This window comes from Geospiza fortis, unplaced genomic scaffold (assembly GCF_000277835.1).
Source record: "Geospiza fortis unplaced genomic scaffold, GeoFor_1.0 scaffold659, whole genome shotgun sequence".
In the NCBI taxonomy this organism is placed as follows: Eukaryota; Metazoa; Chordata; class Aves; order Passeriformes; family Thraupidae; genus Geospiza; species Geospiza fortis.
This window is the reverse complement of record NW_005054530.1, coordinates 741,025-757,976: the sequence shown is the minus strand read 5'-3', so window position 1 is coordinate 757,976 and position 16,952 is coordinate 741,025. Positions and strand designations below refer to the sequence as shown.

At 54.2% G+C, this 16,952-nt stretch overlaps 1 long non-coding RNA gene across 1 annotated transcript in view; it reads right to left on the bottom strand.

Annotated features, from left to right (window-relative positions):
• Positions 1 to 14,905, bottom strand: part of LOC115948802 — a 40,284-nt gene extending 25,379 nt beyond the window's left edge. The window contains exons 1-2 of the long non-coding RNA XR_004082577.1: positions 14,801 to 14,905; positions 13,313 to 13,372 (exon numbers count right to left, since the gene is read on the bottom strand). This is a non-coding gene — a long non-coding RNA (uncharacterized LOC115948802). The remainder of the gene's footprint in view (positions 1 to 13,312; positions 13,373 to 14,800) is intronic.
• Positions 14,906 to 16,952: the final 2,047 nt, after the last annotated feature.

The window sequence follows — 16,952 nt, the reverse complement described above, 5'->3', positions numbered from 1 at the left end:
CACACACAGGAATGCTGCAGTCTGTTTCCAGCTCACTTACAATTTGAGATGTCACAAGCAATAAAAGCTCCATCCTGGTTCTAGAAAGCCCTAACTCTTCTGACCTATGCCTCATGAGGCACAATAAAAACACGAACATCTACGTGGTCACTTCCCCTTTCAGCCCCTGCTTGTGGCACAGCTGGGCTAATCCCATTCCCACTGCTCTGCATTCTGACCTCCTTAAACAACCCATGCGAGGATGTTAAAACACTCTGATCTATAAATAATGTATTCCCCTCATCCAGCAATGGATTACTGGGCCATAAAACTCCCTGGAATGCTCTGCACAGCCGCCAGTTTAACGAAATAATACCCAGGAAGACACATCAGTACAAGACTCATCCTCCTCCTTGATGAATTCCTGCAAAGACTCGATGCCACTGTTACTTTTGCACTGCATTTTCCCTTACAATTAATTATTTAAAGCTGGTATTTTATTCCAGAGGCCTTTTTCTGCCCCCCATCAAAGACCCTTTAATTTTTTGAGCTAATAACCCTCACAGCTGGGAGAAGACCAGCCCTGGGGAGCTCATCAGAGCCAGAGGGAAGCAGTGAGGTGTCTGTGCTTGACGCACACAGGGAGCTCACAGTTTAGACCCAAGCCATCCTGCGGGGAGCTCCCCGTGCTGCCACCTCATCCTCCTGCCCCAGCTTTGGGCAGGAGCATTCCCAGGCATTCCCTGGAGCAGTCCAGTCACTGATCCTGCAGGGATCAGCTGTGTTTTCCTGGGGCTTCCTTTCCAAACAGCCATTACCTACGAGTCCAGCCACAGTGTGTAACTTCATTAGAGACAAACGAGTCTGCTCCAAGCACTGCTGCCTAATAGACTCACTGCCACTGCAAAATCAATGCTTCTCCTCAACACCAATTCCAGCAGGAGTCCTACCACTGATCTCCCAGAGCAAAAGCATTACACTCAAGCAAACGCTTAAATGATGCAAATTTGCGGTTTGGCAGATTTTTTTTTTCTGTCAGGCATTTTGGAAAAATAAAGCATTTCTGCCTCAAAACCAGTCAGAAACCAGCCAAGCACCCTTTAAAGAGCAGGTTCCCCAGGAAGCACGAGCAGGCCTGCCACATTTGGGCAGCTGATCCCTCAGCTCAGCCTGCCCTGCTGAGCACAGCACTTTTGCACCCCTTTTCCATAACGCACAGATCGCTTCAAACTCTGCACGGATGGGGGAAAACAGGCGAGCCAGTGACACCCACCAAACCTGCTCGCTTCGTTCCACAGCACCCATCACGTGTGGGAATGCAAATCCCTCCTGCAACATTCAAACACCATCCAAGGAACCAGCAGCCAGCTGTGCTGCGTGAAACAAAACTCTGAGAGCACCTTTCCAACAGCTCCAGAGCGACTGAGCTCCCAGGAAAAGGCACGCACGCTCCTTTGCCTGTGCCCCGGAGGATTACTCACAGCTGATGGCTCTGAGTCAGGGCTGAGCCCTGCCCGTGGCCCTGGAGAAGCAGGAGCCATCCCTGACACTGTCCCACATCGTCCCAGCAGCCCTGGGGACAGGACAGCAGCAGGGCAGGAGACAGCGCTGCTGCTGCTGCTGGGTGCTCAGCACCGATGCTTAGTCACAGGAATTGCAGAGCCAGGGCTCTGTGCTCACATTTCCTGTCACCGACCCAAGAATTAGGCAATTTAGATTCAGAGATAGCACCCGGGATATTAAATAACTTGATAAGCCATCGCTGAAGGAACCAGCAGGAAAATGAGCAGCTCGACAGGGACGAGGCTCCCCCCATCCCCCCAGTCCCAGCTGTGCAGAGTTCCCAAATGTTTGGGAAGTGGGAGCCCCCCCAAAAAGGGAGCAGCACTGCCCTGCACAGACACCCAGCAGAGCTGCAGTCAAGTTGAAACCTTTCACGGGGCTCATTTTCAACAATTAAAGAGCGTGGCAACCTGTAATTAGGGAAAATAAAGCCAGACAGCCGGAGAAGGGAACATCTCCCGTCAGTAACACGATACCACATTTTCTCTCTTAGGGAATTCAGCTCTCAACTCCCCGGCTCCCATTCAGTCAGCTCCCTCCGAGCAGCACAAACCCCGGAGAAGCAAACAGCACCTGAGACCCCAGCTAAGCACAACTCACAGAAAGCAGCACCTCTGTGCACAAAAGAGGGCAATCGGGAGGGGAGAGCCCTCCCGGACACAGAGCACCAGCCAGCCCAGCTGTGCTGCATCCCCATCCCATTCCCCGGCTCTCACCGCTCATCATCAGCAGCACGAACATCTTCGCTTCTCCCGCTGCCCGAGCCCCGGCCGCCGCTAGCACAGAGGAGGAGGAAGCGCCTGCATTTCATTCCCCGGCTGCTCCGGAGTGGGTGGAACTCGCCAAGTTTCACGCTGAGATGAGATGGGTCAACTGGGTGTGTTTGAAGGTTTGGGGTTTTGCCATCCCTCCCTCCCTCCGTCTCTTCCTCCCTCCCTCTCCTGATTAATTCCTCCCGTCACAGGCTTCAGACGAGCTGCCACTCAGCCCCGCTGGCTCCTGAGATGTGGATTCCTAGGGACATCCCTCCGGGGGGACTGTAACTCACCGGCTGCGAGAGGAGCCCGGAGAGGCGGCTGGCTCCCGATGCCGGGCGCACCGGCTCCACAACCCTCGGGATTCTGCTGTGTTCGCTGCAGCAGCTCACCAGGAGACAGAAAATAAACCATTCCGACCCAGCCTGTGCCTTCTGCCTCTGCCCCCCACTCCCCCAGCACCCCGAGGGTGTCTGGTCCGTACGGGCTGGTGCTTCGGGAAGGGACTCCTTAAAAACACACCCGCAGCTGCTCCCAGTCAGCTGGCCACAGGTGCAGAAGGGTTTCCAGGATAGGGAATTAGGAATTACATCGATCTGGTTTTACTTAATTCCCTACTTGCACATAACCGTCTCTGGATTAAGATTTGAGCAGCAGCAGCAGCATCCTCCAGACCAGGGCTGGCTAATGGTTGCTATAAATAAGAAATACCAACACAAAACCCATCTGTGTTTATCCCCCAACTTGCCTCTGCACCACGTATGTGGGACAGGAAAAACAGGTATGAAACTGCTCTGAAAAAGAAGCAGACAACACAGTCAATGTTCTTTACAAGCAGAAATCAAATTAATTAACAAATTAACATCTACAACTCTCACGATGCTTCAGACATACCGAGTATTGAGCAATACCCCTGCCCTTGCAGTCCCACCCTCTGCAACCCAGCAGTGACCACAAGCTGGGGAAAGGACCGAACCAGGAGGAAAAAAATAGAATAAAATAAAAAGGCAGAAGGTACGTGCAGGAGCCTGGCTCTGACCCAGACAGCTGCGGCACCCAAAGGATTTAACAGCTAGAGTGAGGCTGTGGGGTTCCACAGCCTGGGTGCAGAGCAAGGGAGGAGATGATTCTATTTTGGGACAGGGACAAGATCTCAGAGAAGCAATCTGACAGGGCACAGCCATCCGTACAGCCCCCGTGACCAGGAACAGGAGTGAGCAGTGAGTCCGAGCCCACTTCAAACAGCACCTTGGGTTTGACTTCTCACCCCAGATGTTTCCCACAGACCCACCCACGCCCAGCACGAGGTCCCCCGTGACCACAGGCACAGCCCAGAAGCGGCACAGGGCTGGAGGAGAGATGGGGTCAGACACTGTTTGGCCAGGGGAGCACTCAACAATCCTCAGCACTGGAGAATTTAAACCCCGAGTGAGCAAGCCAGCAGTTCCCATTGCAGACAAACAAACGGAGAGCAGCTTTCAGTGCTGGGAACTCGCAAACCCCGAGCAGACGAGCAGGTTTGGTGAGCCACCCATGGTGACTCAGAGGGCCATGGGGCTGCGGGGCCTGCCCTGCTGTGCCTGCCTGCAGGGCCACTGAACAGGGCACAGCTCCCACGCCGCCCAGGGATCGCTGACAGCGGGATGGGATCGCTCCCACTGGAACGGGATCACTGCCATGGGAACAGGATTGCTCCCATCAGAATGGGATTGCTGCTGTCGCAATAGGATCGCTGCCATTGGAGTGGGATCACTCCCAGTGAAACGGGATCATTGCCATTGGAGTGGGATCACTCCTGTCAGAGTGGGATCACTCCCATTGGAATGGGATTGCTGCCATTGGAGGAGGATCACTCCCATCAACAAAAGGATCGCTGCAATTGGAGTGGGATCACTCCCAGTGAAACGGGATCATTGCCATTGGAGTGGGATCACTCCCAGTGAAACAGGATCATTGCCATTGGAGTGGGATCACCCCCATCAAAATGAGATCGCTGCTGTCGCAATAGGATCTCTCTCATGGGAATGGGATCACTCCCATTGGAGTAGGATTGCTCCTGTCAGAACAGGATCACTCCCATTGGAACGGGATTGTTGCCATAGGAGTGGGATCGCTCCCATTGCAATAGGATCGCTCCTGTTGGAGCAGGATTGCTCCCATCACAATAGGATCGCTGCCATCAGAGTGGGATCACTCCCGTCGCAATAGGATCACACCCATCGCAGTGGGATCACTCCCACTGGAGCGGGGTCGCTGCCGTTGGAGCAGCCTTGGCGTGCACCCACGCACAGGTGTGCACACCCCAGCTCCCACAGACGCTGCAGCCCCGCTGCCACACTGCACAGGAGGGACAGGTGCTGCTTGCTGTGACACATCAGCAGCGAATTCTGCACTGAATTCACATTCGGAGGGCAAGGGCAGCAGCACCCTTCTGCTGCCAGTGCCACCTGCACCCTGCCACAGCAGGGGACAGCTCTTCCTGCTACCCACAGCAATCCCTGGGCACGGCAGAACTCCCAGCAAAACATGAGCTGCTGTAGAGCAGCTTGCAGAAAGCTTCAGACATCACTGTAACCACTGGTGGGCTTTAAATCCCAGAATTATTTCCTTGGAAAAGACCTCTGAGACCATTGAGTCCAACCTGTGCCTGATGCCCACCTTGTCCCCAGCCCAGAGCACTGAGTGGCACATCCAGGGATTCCTTGGACACCTCCAAGGATGGGACCCCAAACCTGCTTGGGCAGCCCCTGCCAATGCCTGACCATGTGTTCCATGGACAAACTCCTCCCGGTGTCCAGCCTGAGGCCGTTCCCTCTCCTCCTGTCCCTGTTCCCTGGAAGCAGAGCCTGACCCTCCTGGCTGTCCCCTCCTGTCAGGAGCTGTGCAGAGCCACAAGCCTCAGTGCAGATCTGCAAAAGAAAAGCAGAGACTTCCCCTTCAATCATGCCCCAGAGCAGCGGGGCAAAAACCAGCAAGCCCTAAGCAGCAATCCTAAGGTATGGGGAGAGATCCATGGAGGGAGAGGCAAGGGATGCCTCCTCCTGAGTCGTGCAGGATCCAAGAGAGATGAGATGGTCCCTGCAGGAAGCGTGGCTGGGTGAGCAGCCCGGGATGGTGGGAGCAGGGAAGGTGTGGAGCAGCCTGAGCAGGAGCCCCGGTGGGCAGTGCCAGGCTCTCCGTGGGGAGAACAGGCACTGCCAGGCCTAGCCCTGGCTCCCGGCCCTGCTGACACACAGGGACACTCCCTTTGGATGTGGGCTTCCTCCAAGGGCACGAGCCAGCTTGTGTAAACAGCCCTGTGCCAGCCAGGAACTACCAAACCTGCTGGGAGACAGCCTGGGATGTTCTGCCTGGAATGGCACAGCCAGCCTGGCCAGCTCCGAGGGGAGCGGGGTGGCTGCGGGAACGGCCCCTCCAGCAGCCTCAGGAGCAGCCATGAGCTCTGCAGGGCACAACACGACCCTCCCCTCCTCAGCTGAGTATTGATACCACTGGGAAAGGTCTCTTCTCCTTCCATCCTTCTGGCAGGATGAATCCCTCCAGAATGGAGAAGGTTTAGGTCACACCTCAATGGGGATGCAGCTCCTCCTGATGGGCAGCTCTGATCTCTGCTCCCTGGGACAGGACCCAGGGAAGGGCTGCAGCTGGATCAGGGGAGGATCAGGAAAACGTTCTTCCACTGCCCAGGCTCCCCAGGGAATGGGCACGGCCCCACAGAGCTCCAGGAAGCTTTGGACAGCACTCCAGGGATGCCCAGGGTGGGATTGCTGGGGTGGGTGTGCAGGGACAGGAGTGGGACTGGATGGTCCTTGTGGGGCCCTTCCAACTCAAAGCATTCTGTGATTCTATGAACCTTCCAGGGAGGTTCTGGCTCCCCAGATATCCATCCCAGCACAGAGGCCAGCGGAGAAAGGTCCCACCACACAGCCCTTCTCTGTGGTGGAAGGAAGGCAGACACAATCCAGGTCCCACCACACAGCCCTTCTCTGTGGTGGAAGGAAGGCAGACACAATCCAGGTCCCACCACACAGCCCTTCTCTGTGGTGGAAGGAGGCAGACACAATCCAGGTGTGTACCCTGCATAAAGGCGTTTTTATCAACCCTAATTAACATCCTGGGCCTCTCACACCCTGGCACACCTGCTAATTAGCAGGCATGAGTTAATATCATTTTAACAATGGATTAGCACTTGGGGCAGCAGAAAGGGAGCCACTCCAGCCCAGTGACTCACCCTGAGCACAGAGCAAGGTGAGATAGCAGGAGCCTCTGCTGGGCTCACACGGGCTCTGCAGACCGTATCTCCTCAACTAAGGCTTACTTTACAAAGCCAGGGTGCTTCAAAAATTCATGATTGTATCTGTCTTATTTTTCACCTGCACACACAGGTGGCCTTGGAGGAGGTTCTGTCTCCACCACCCAGACAGGTGGAGCCACTCGGCTCCTTCTGCACGTCATGGTGGAGTTCCTGAGGTGATCATCACCCCCTCTATCAAGCATCTTTCAGGACACCAGCTGGGGTCTGTCAGCCACTAATAATCCCTCAGGAAATCCCCAGGGAACACCAAGGAGCTGATGTGCAGGCCAGTGCTGGTGCTTCTCCAAACATCCCACAAGCACAGATGACGCTGGGCACACGTCACTGGGACACTGGTGCCCTTTTCCAGGGAATCCTGGAAAAACTGCAGCCCTACACACATAACCTGGCCTTCAAAGTTCCCTGTGGATGATGTGGCCAAGCCAGGCACTGCTTTCACCCTGGAATCCCACTTTTTGTGTGGCCTCACACCTGGCAGGGCAAAGGGTTGGGACAGTTGGGCTCGAGCCATCTTCTATTCAATCATAAACTGAATAAGAAAGTTGACTTAGCTTGCATTGTTTTTTTTTTGAAACCTCAGCTTTCAAACTCTGTGAAGCAGCACCTCACAAGAGGGCACTGAAGGAAAACCATCACACCACCATCAGAATTGTTCCTACCCCCTCAAATTGATGTTTAACACTGCCTGCCTTCGCTTTGTCCAATAAAACCCTGCACACCAAGCCCTGGCAATTACAGAACACTAATGCCATGAAAAATTATACTGGGTTGAATGTATCCACACTCCCTGCTATCAGAAAGGTTTTCTCAGCCTCATGTTTCTATTTGGGATTAGGAAGGCAGTTGTGAAAGGCAAGTATTGTTCACTCACCAGCAGCTCCCTTTCAGCCTCCACAGAAGTCAGGTAATGAATTACAGGAGGTTTTTTTTCCCTTTGGAGAGGTCAGCAGATATATCAGCTCCTGGGAAAGCTGATCCCTGTTGTTTGGCTACAAGGGGAGCTGAAAAAGGCTCTAATGAGCCCCAGGGAGTGGATGGTGGCAGCGAGCCAGCACCTCTGCCTGTGAAACCCACACAAGTGACAAGAGGCAGGAGCCACCTCCGGCCCCAGCACAAGTTTAAATTTGAGGTTTTGCCTGGCAAATTTAAGCTTTGGGCTTTGCAGACACCCAAGGGACCCCCAAGGACCATCCAGCCCTGCACAGACACCCCAACAATCCCATCCTGTGCATCCCTGGAAGCGTTATCCAGAGGTTGGGCAGAGCTGAACAGAACAGGGCCTGCTGCCTTTTTCCACAATAATGCTCAAGGAGGAACATTTTACTCAAGACCTCTAATGCAAACACCTCCTCTCACATATTTTTTTTTAAACTAGGCAGTAGCTGCTGTCATTTCCATGCTGCGCTCTGACACACTTGCACCACATCCCTGCCAATAGTTTGAATTTCATTGGAAAAAGCAGCTCCGAGCGAGAGTGACAAGCTGCACGCTGCTGACGAGGCTGTCAAGTGATGGATAATGGAGCTTTGCTTGAGCTGTCAAAACTTTTCAGCACTAAAAATAGGTATCACAAGCTTCTGGACTCACTGCGCTGAAGCATTAAACACACAGGATATTGACACCCTCAGAAGCACCCAAAGCCACTCACAGCTGAGTAAAACCAGCCCTGTGTGATGGACAGCAAAGGCCCGAGTTGTACTTACGTGGAGAAGAGGAAAACAACACACTACAAGATAAAATCTCCTATCCAAGCTGGCCAAAGCAAAGCCAAGATGCTGCACACACACCTTGGAACAGAACAGCTCAATATGGGATCCAAACCTGGGCAAAGACAGAGAGAAAGAAAGGGAAAAGCTGGGAGAGAAACCCTTGTGCCCTGTTATCCCAGATCCTGGCCCAGTTTTAAAGGGAGGGCAGAGATCTTCCCAGGGCAGCTCCTGCTTTCTTGCAGGAAAGCAGGGGTTTTCCAGAGGGATGAGATTTCCATGCAAGGGGCGAGTCCTCCCCAAGCACAGACCCAGCAATGGACACCAGCCCAGCAGCAGCTCACCAAAGGGCTCAGAGGCTTTGTGGGTCAGGTGGGATAGGAGGAGGGGGATAAAGAAGCACCATTTACAAACCAAATCCAGCTTTTTTGTTCCCTCTGAGGCGCTGGGATGACAAGCACAGGCAGGGCTGTCCCTACATTAGGCCAATATTTATGGCAGAAAGAAAAGGAAGTGTCATAAGGAATTACTAATTATCATAACCCTGTGTACAACTGAAGCAGCACTCTGATGTGCTTTGTAAATAATCAGCAAATTGACTTGCACAATGCTCTGCAAGGCAAGTATTATCCCCATCTCCTGCATGGCCCTGATGGAATAAAAAATTCAGTTTGGGCAGATTGTGGCCTGGACAACTGCAGAGCTGCCCAAACACAGGGAGGGGACATCAGAGAGGGAGCAAAGGAGGCTCAGGGGGGCCCTCGTGGCTCTGCACAGCTCCTGCCAGGAGGGCACAGGGACAGGAGGAGAGGGAACGGCCTCAGGCTGGGGCAGGTCGGACCATTTCCCCATGGAATGGGTGGTCAGGGATTGGAACTGCCCAGGGAGGTTTGGAGAGCCCATCTGGAGGTGCCCAAGGAATTCCTGGATGTGTCACTCAGTGCTCTGGTGGCCATTGGGCACAGCATGGTCTCAGAGGTATTTCCCAACCCAAACGATTCTGTGATTCCATGATTCCTTCTCGTGTGCAGGAACTGAGAGGGGAAATGCTCTCCACTGCCAGCAGACCCAAAGCAAACAACTGTGAGCAGCTGCTCCTTCCCTGTCCATCCAATTGCACCTTCCAGCTGAGCAGGGGGGCTGCCACAAGTGCCCCTGCTCCCTCCTGCTCCCTGCCAGGGGCTCCTACGGGAGCAGGGACCAGAGCAGCAGCGCAGCCACCCACCCACACCTCCTCCAGGTGCCCTGCCGCCTTCCCCCGCCCCGTGGGGCTGACTGGCACATGCACAGCCCTCAGCAGCTCCCTGCCGAGCGGTGGGAGCAGGGAAGTGAGGGCAGGGAGCCCGGGGAGGAGGGCAGGAGCAGCCGGATGCGCGCCGAGAGCGAGGCAGGCTCGCGCCTCTTTTAGATGTGCCGCACAAAAATAAAAGATGCTGCTTGACTGCACATGCTCTCATTTTTAGAAAACAAGCTCCAATTTATTTCTTCTATTACAGCCAGATGGTTTAAAAAGGAAAAAAAAAAACAAAAAGCCAACAGATCTCCCCTCAATGTCACCTCAATGAGAAGAAGGCCTGACCTGGGTTCAACCTCCCCGGCCCAGAGCAGGGCACAGGGAGCGCACACTGATAACAGCTCTCTCAGGGGGCCCCGACCCAAAGCCCTCTGGGGGAGCAGAGATCTGCCCCTCAGGTGCTGCCCACAGGGCCACCAGCACTGTCACAGCCGACTCAGGGCTCTAACATCACAGCTGGCACAGCTGGACTGACCACATGGCTCTGGCTGTGTCTCAGTGCCTGCCCTGCTCCTGCTTTCCTGCTCACTTGTTCTAAGCTGCCTTGAGGGGTCTTTTTCCCTTCTAAAACTCCCATCAAGTTATTTAATTGAAAGAGCAACACAACTTTCCGTGAAAGTAAATGCTGATTTTCAACCCTCCCTATTCATCCTGCCCTCATTCAAAGCCATGCCACAACACCCCACATAACTCATTCCATTTCCCCGTGTCTGTTTGCCAGTGCTGTGCCGCTCAGGAGGAACGCACCTTGCATTTCAAAGCACAGTTTGTGTCCATCTGTCACCTCTGTCAGGCACCATGTTTCAGTGGCACAGCAGCTGGGATACACCAAGATCTCCACCACGAAGACACTCCAGGTAAAAAGGGAGGTGGGATCAGGTTCTCAGGAGAGCCTGCTCCAGCCTTGGGAGGCTTTCAAGCCCTGCCTGGAGAGGAGCCTGGCTTGGTCCCAGAGCTGACCCTGCTTTGGGAGGACCCCACGTGTCCCTTTCCCTGACTGACACGGTGACCCCAGCTCAGGGGAGCTCCCCAGACAATTCCCAAATGCCCAGGACCAGCCATGAGGCAGAGACCTCGACCAGGGAACGCCTTTAAACAATGACTCTTCTCCATGGCCAGCAGGACAAGGAGAGGAGAGGCGGAACAAGGGCAAAAGGAAAGCATGGAGCAGCTGGAGGCATCTTCTCTGAACTGCAGCCACAAGTCTTTGGCTGTCTTTTGGTACCAGCACATTGAAAACAAAATAAAGAGCTCTTAAACCTTGTTCCAAACTACTTTTTGGAGCAGCCCTGACAGACACAGCTACACATTCACCTCAGCAAGGGCTGCTTTAGGGTCTCACCTGAGCCTCCAGTGCCACTGCTGTGTGAGCTTGCCCTCTTGTACAAAAGTGAGGCTGAAGGCTCAGAGAGCCATCGCTGCTCCGAGGGCTCCCTGAGACTCACAGTTCATGCACAGATTAACTTCTTAAGCAAGCTCAAGGGCAGAGACCTGCTCCCTGTCACTGGCAAAAGCCTTGCATTCTGAAAATCGTAATAGTTCCACAACTGCTGATTACTTTTCCTCATTTGTACTTTTTTTTTTTAAAGTCGTGCCTGTTCCTCCTACTTCTTATGAGGCTTTTCAGTATTTGTCTGTTACTTGAGTGCTAAAGCCAGCTTTGGGATTAAACACAACATTTGGGAGGGGGCCTCCAATGCTGCCTGCTGTCACTGTACCAGCTCTAAGAAGCTCTGGGAGCTATCAGGGCACATCCTGCCCTGTGCAAGGCTGTGACCAAAGCTGTCTTGCCTTCATTCTGTCCCCCCCACATGCACACAGACCTGATTACTGCACAGGGCATGGCATGGGTAGTGCTGGAGAGGCACTGAGGCTGCAATAAACAGGCAGGGAGAACAAGAACTCGCTGCAGAGGAACAGAACAGCTCAGTTTCAGGGGCTGCACTGATTGCCCAAAAGCAGAAGTGTGCTGAGGCATGTCGAGAATGCTGGGCTGGGTCACTTGGAGAAGTGGCTCTGATAAGGTGGCCCACTTCCCCCAGTGCAGCCAGGCAGGGGCACAGGAGGGAACTCCCAACCATAAATAACCCTGTTCCTCATTTTGGGGCTCTGCAGAACCGCTGAGCTCCCCTGAGCTGAGGCCAGGCCAGCTCAGAGGGTGTGAGCATCCCTCCCCTCCCAGCTCAGAGCCTCCCGCAGACACAGGCCCCTGGGGAAGCAGAAAGGCACGGGAAAGCTCAGGAGCTCTCCTGCACATCCCCATCAGGGATCCAGGCCTCTCCAGGAGGAGCCTCCTCTTCCCCCCTGGTCCTTCCAGCAGCCGTCCCCTGGGACATCAGCTTGCAGGACACCAGTGGGAGGCTCCAAAAGCCACAGCAAAGCAGCACAGCCCCACAGAGGGCAAGGAAAGCTTAAACCAAGCGTGTCCATCTGTTACTGCACTGCTCTGATGGCACTGCTGGGAAACAAGAGAGCCAAACAGGCTCCAAGACACCTCCTTCCTCCTCCCCAGAGCTCTCCAAAAATGACCACACCAGGGCTGCCACATCCTGCCTGCCCCTTCCAGCAGCCTGGCTCCCAAAACACCACCAATTCATCTTCTGGCCACTCTGGCTCCCTGAACTTGCTTGCTGTGCACTGAGCAAAGCCCTGGTGCTGCTGCAAGGAGGGCAGGGGAACACATGGCCCTGATTAAAAGGCCAGCTCAGGCTCAGAGCCGCATCTCCAGCCCTGGCAGGGAAGCACAGGAGGGAACTGGGGCTGGAGTAGGGGGAACCAGGTGCACAACACACTCTGCATCAGTCCCTTGGGCTGACCCACAGCCTCTGGCCCCTGCAGGTGTTTCAAGCTGGAAGTGCTCAAGACTTGCTCTTACAAAACCCACACAAGCACAAAACCGATCACAAATGCCAAAATTAAAAAAAAAACCAAGGGATTAATTTCTGTGTTAGCCATGGAAGAAGCACCAGGCTTCAGGGCAGCAGCCCCTGTGGCACGAGTCAGTATTTGATACAACAGAGAAGAAAGAAGGGAAGTGGAAACCTCTCCCATCTTTGTGTTATTTTGCCTTAAATGCACTGTAGTTTATGTCCTCAATAAAAGCCTGTGCATATCTTTCCAACTTAAATGTGGATTGGAACCTCGGGATTACTGCCCTGGCAGAATTAATGTATTAGACATAAAAACCATAACATTTCATTATCCATTGGAAAGCACATGTGCTTTCCCCCTGGGGAGACTGGAAATATCACCCAGTTTCACCATCATTTTCTGCTAACTGGCTGCCCTGCCACATGTTCACACAGTGGCACGCTCACTTTGATGATGGAGCAGCCCTCTGCTTTCATCCCTCTTCCTTTATGATGCTGGCATTTTTTTAAATCGTGTTTTTCTCCTCTGTTTTTGTCTCTGTGAAGGCACCGCGCTACAAAACCACTGGGCTGGAAAAAGAAACTTACCCTGGAACAAAAAACCAGCTCCTGTTTGTCTAGCTGGAAACACACCGTAGCCTGATGTCTGGAGCAAGGGTAGAAGGCAACACAGAGGCAAGAAACCCTCAAACACAGCAGGGCAAGAAGACTCAGACTCATTTACGGGCCCAGCGGGGTCTGTGGTCAATGGTGAGGACACCCAGGACAGGTGAGCAAAGCAGGAGCTGCAAACAAACACCTTCACCAAATCCACCCCAGCCCTTACTCACACGAGGCTGGCACAGCAGCAAACAGGACCGAAGGGAAACATGGGCTGTCCCACGTAGCTCCTGGAATGAAAAAGGAAAATGAAAAGGTCAGCTTGAAGCACCCACATACACAGAGATGTTCAGCTGTGACCCCCTGAAACACAGCTCAAAAACACACCCCAGCAGCCAGGCTTTTATCACTGACACACCTCACCCTGTTAGTGCAGGGGGGCAATAATCCAAAGCCAATTTGCTCCTCACTGTCTGTATTTGCCAGAGCCACAAAAGCCAGCTGAGGTGGTTTCCCTTCGCTCTGCGGTCGGTCAGCCCCAGACACTGAGGGCTGCAGGCAGCATTTCCCTGCAGGCAGCATTTTTCCCTGCTCTAAAGCATCTCTTTCCACGGCCTTGGGCTCAGCTAGCTGTACCCCTGCCCCTGAGCTGGAGTTTTACAGGAAGCTTGGCTCCCAGCAAAATCAGGGTTAGTGTGGATCTCACAGAACAACAACCTGGACGCACTGGCAGAGGTCTCAGGTAGCAAAAGTGAATGTGTCTATAAAATAAACCCCTAGAATGCCTGCACAAGCAGTGACAGGTCGCTTATCCCCAGCAAATATCACGCCCCATGCTGCTCAGGATGGGAAACATGAGTGCACTGACAGCTCCCATCCAGCAGAGATCTCCTCTGGCTCTTCCCCCTGCCCAGGATTTGTGGGAGGCAGGGCTTGCTGACAGCTCCTTATGGAAAATGCTTGTTCTCCCACACCAGGGGAGTGGGAAGAGCAGGGCATCCCTTGGCCAAGGCACCCCTGAGCAGCTCTGAGGGCTGGCATGATGTAACAGCAGCAGACATCTGCCAAAGAAATGAGCCAGCTCCAACACGCCCTGCTCCAAACCTGCACGGCAATTTCCATTCCAGAGCAGGAACTTGTACTGGGGCTTAATGCCCTCTCCAGTACATCCCTCTGCACAAGGAAAATCCGTGCCCAGGGCTCCAGAACACACCTTGTAATCCCTGTGAGCAGATGTCAGCCTCCAAAGCTGGGAAATCACTTTGTTCCTGCGGATCAGGGAACTTAAAATGCAAGAACATGGAATGTCCTGATGGGTTTGGTAACTTGAACCCCGGGAGGAAACACCTGCTCTGCTTTATCCGTCCAAAATTCCATGGGAATGGCCAAAAGGCTCGTGGACAATCCAGCTGGGAAAGAGAGGAGGGAGCTGCCAGGAGCCAGCAGCCCTGCCCCACACAGCAGCACTCACACAAACACCCCCAAAATCCAGCAAACATGAGCTCCTCCACCCAAACCCCTGCAGGGACACCCGTGCACCCCAGCAGGGATTTGGGGTCACAGCCACACCTCCCCTGCGCCAGCAAACAGCACCATTGCCCAGGTTTCTATGGAAAATTAAATTTTCCAGGATCTCACAGGGCAGAACAGGCACAGCCAGGAAAAAAAAGGGATTTGCATCAAAAACAACAACTGGATGTAGCCATTATCCCAGATACCTGCTTGGGGGAGTCCCACGGGATGAAGCCCTGGATGGAAGAAGAGCCCATGAAACCTGGTTAATAGTCAGTGATCACCTCCAGGTAAGAGCTCCAGGAGACCTGTGTGGATGAACAAGGAGCTCAGGCACAAAAAAGAGGCTTTCAGAGGGTGAAAGCAGAGGCAGGCAGGCTGGGAAAGGGATTGTCCCAGCAGCCAGGCTGGACAGGGCTTGGTGCAGGCGTGTGGAAGGTGTTCGGTGGCAGGGGGCTGGAATGGGATGGGATTTAGGGTGTCCAAAAAACCTTGTGGAGCCAGAGGGACTGTGTCTGCAGGGAGCTCAGGACAGGCAGCAGCAGATTAGCAACACTTCAGGGAAATGTTACCCTGGGAAGGATACGGAGATCAGCCTGAAGTCCCAATTCCGGCTGGGCTGAGTGCTCACCACGGGCAGAGCTGTCGCTGTGCCACCAGTAAATCTGGGCTGATTCCCAGGGCTGGGCCAGGCACCTCCCCTTGCCAGCACACCTGGAGGGGTGTGCAGAGCCCTGAGGAGAGGCTGTGCTGGCCCAGAGCTGGGCTGGGCGTGCAGCAGCTCCCCAGAGCCTCCATCACCAGCACCCTGTGCTCTGCCAGCACCTGTGCACCCAACAGCAGTGGGTGCCCAAAAAACCCTCCTCCGGCCAGCAAAACCCTCCTCCCAGCCCAAAAAACCCTCCTCCGGCCAGCAAAACCCTCCTCCCAGCCCAAAAAACCCTCCTCCGGCCAGCAAAACCCTCCTCCCAGCCCCTGTCCCATCACAAACCGTGCCCCAAGCAGCTCCCTGGGACGTGAGGCGTTCCCTTCCCCTAGGAGCACAAGGATGGACAAATGGCTCAGGAACCACCCCTGCTCTGGGCGAGGCAGGAGCTGTCCTGTAATTAACACTCGGGGAAAGAGACCAAGGCCAGATTAGGCAGATAAACCCAGCTCTGACAGCTCCTAAGCTTGGCTTAAAGCTGGATTTCAATAACATGTGTGGATGTGCAGAGTTTTTAATGCATCTCTTGAAAGGTGAGCAGAAAAACAAATGAAAGTGTTGCTAAAAACACTCAGTTTTCCCATATAAACTAACAGAAGTTCAGCTACAAGAATCTACCAAGTGTTTTTAGTTATTGTAAGAAAAACCTGTGATAGCCAACCACCCTGAGGTCAGAGCAGTGATGTTTTCTGCCCCCAGGAGCTCCAGCCTTCTCAGGGATCTGGTTTGCCTTATCTACAAAAGCCTTTTCTTCCCTTTCGCTGCTCTGCAGGCTCGCAGGGAAACCCAGCATCCCCAACAAGTGCTGTAAATCCCCAGCCCTCCCTGATTTAAGCATGGCTCCAACAGCCTGTATCACCAGGCAGCCCTGATCCTGGGAACATGTAACTCCAGCTCAGCAATCCTATTACACGTGCTCCCAGCGTTGGTGCAGCAGAGATTTAGCTCTCAGCTCTGCATTGCTTTATCTCTTCCTGCCTTTGCCAGGGCAGAAATCATCTCGGGCTATAAAGGGGGGATATCCTGCTCCTTCTGGCCTTTCCCAGCAGCCACCAAGCCCAGCCAGGCACCCTGTGCCCTCTCCCCACGCTGCTCCCTCCAAGCACTGCCGAGTTTAGGAACGTGTCAGAGTTCCCAGCGGGAAAAGTTTCTAAAACAGCCCTGAGAGTGTGCTGAGCGGGTTTATTTCAGACAGAGCTCACACCAGGGACTGTGACACTCCTCACCTGTCACCCAGCTCACAGAGAACCTGGACTGGGGTGCTGCAGCAAGCCCATGGAGCAGCAAAGCCTTGCAGCGATGCTGCTGGCCCAGCAGGCTGCCCTGCCCTCCCTGCCCTCAATTCGCTTCCACAGGTGCCTCTGGAGGAGCCCTGTGCAGGAGGTGCACGTCAAACACATCCAGGAGGGAAGCCTGCCCTCTGCTTCCCCCTCAGCTCTGCCTTGCAGTCAGCCTCTCTGATGTGCTGCTTCCCTCTCATGGCTGCTCCTTCTGCCCCTGGTCCTGTCCACAGCTCTGGCCTTCGACTGCTCCATCAGCAGGACTATTCCATCAGCGCCTGCCCTGCTCCTCCCCTCCCTCAGACCCCATCTTTGCGCCCAGACCCTTTTTCCCGGGCAGGTTTGGCTGTTTTTGTGGCAGGGCAGCAGGAG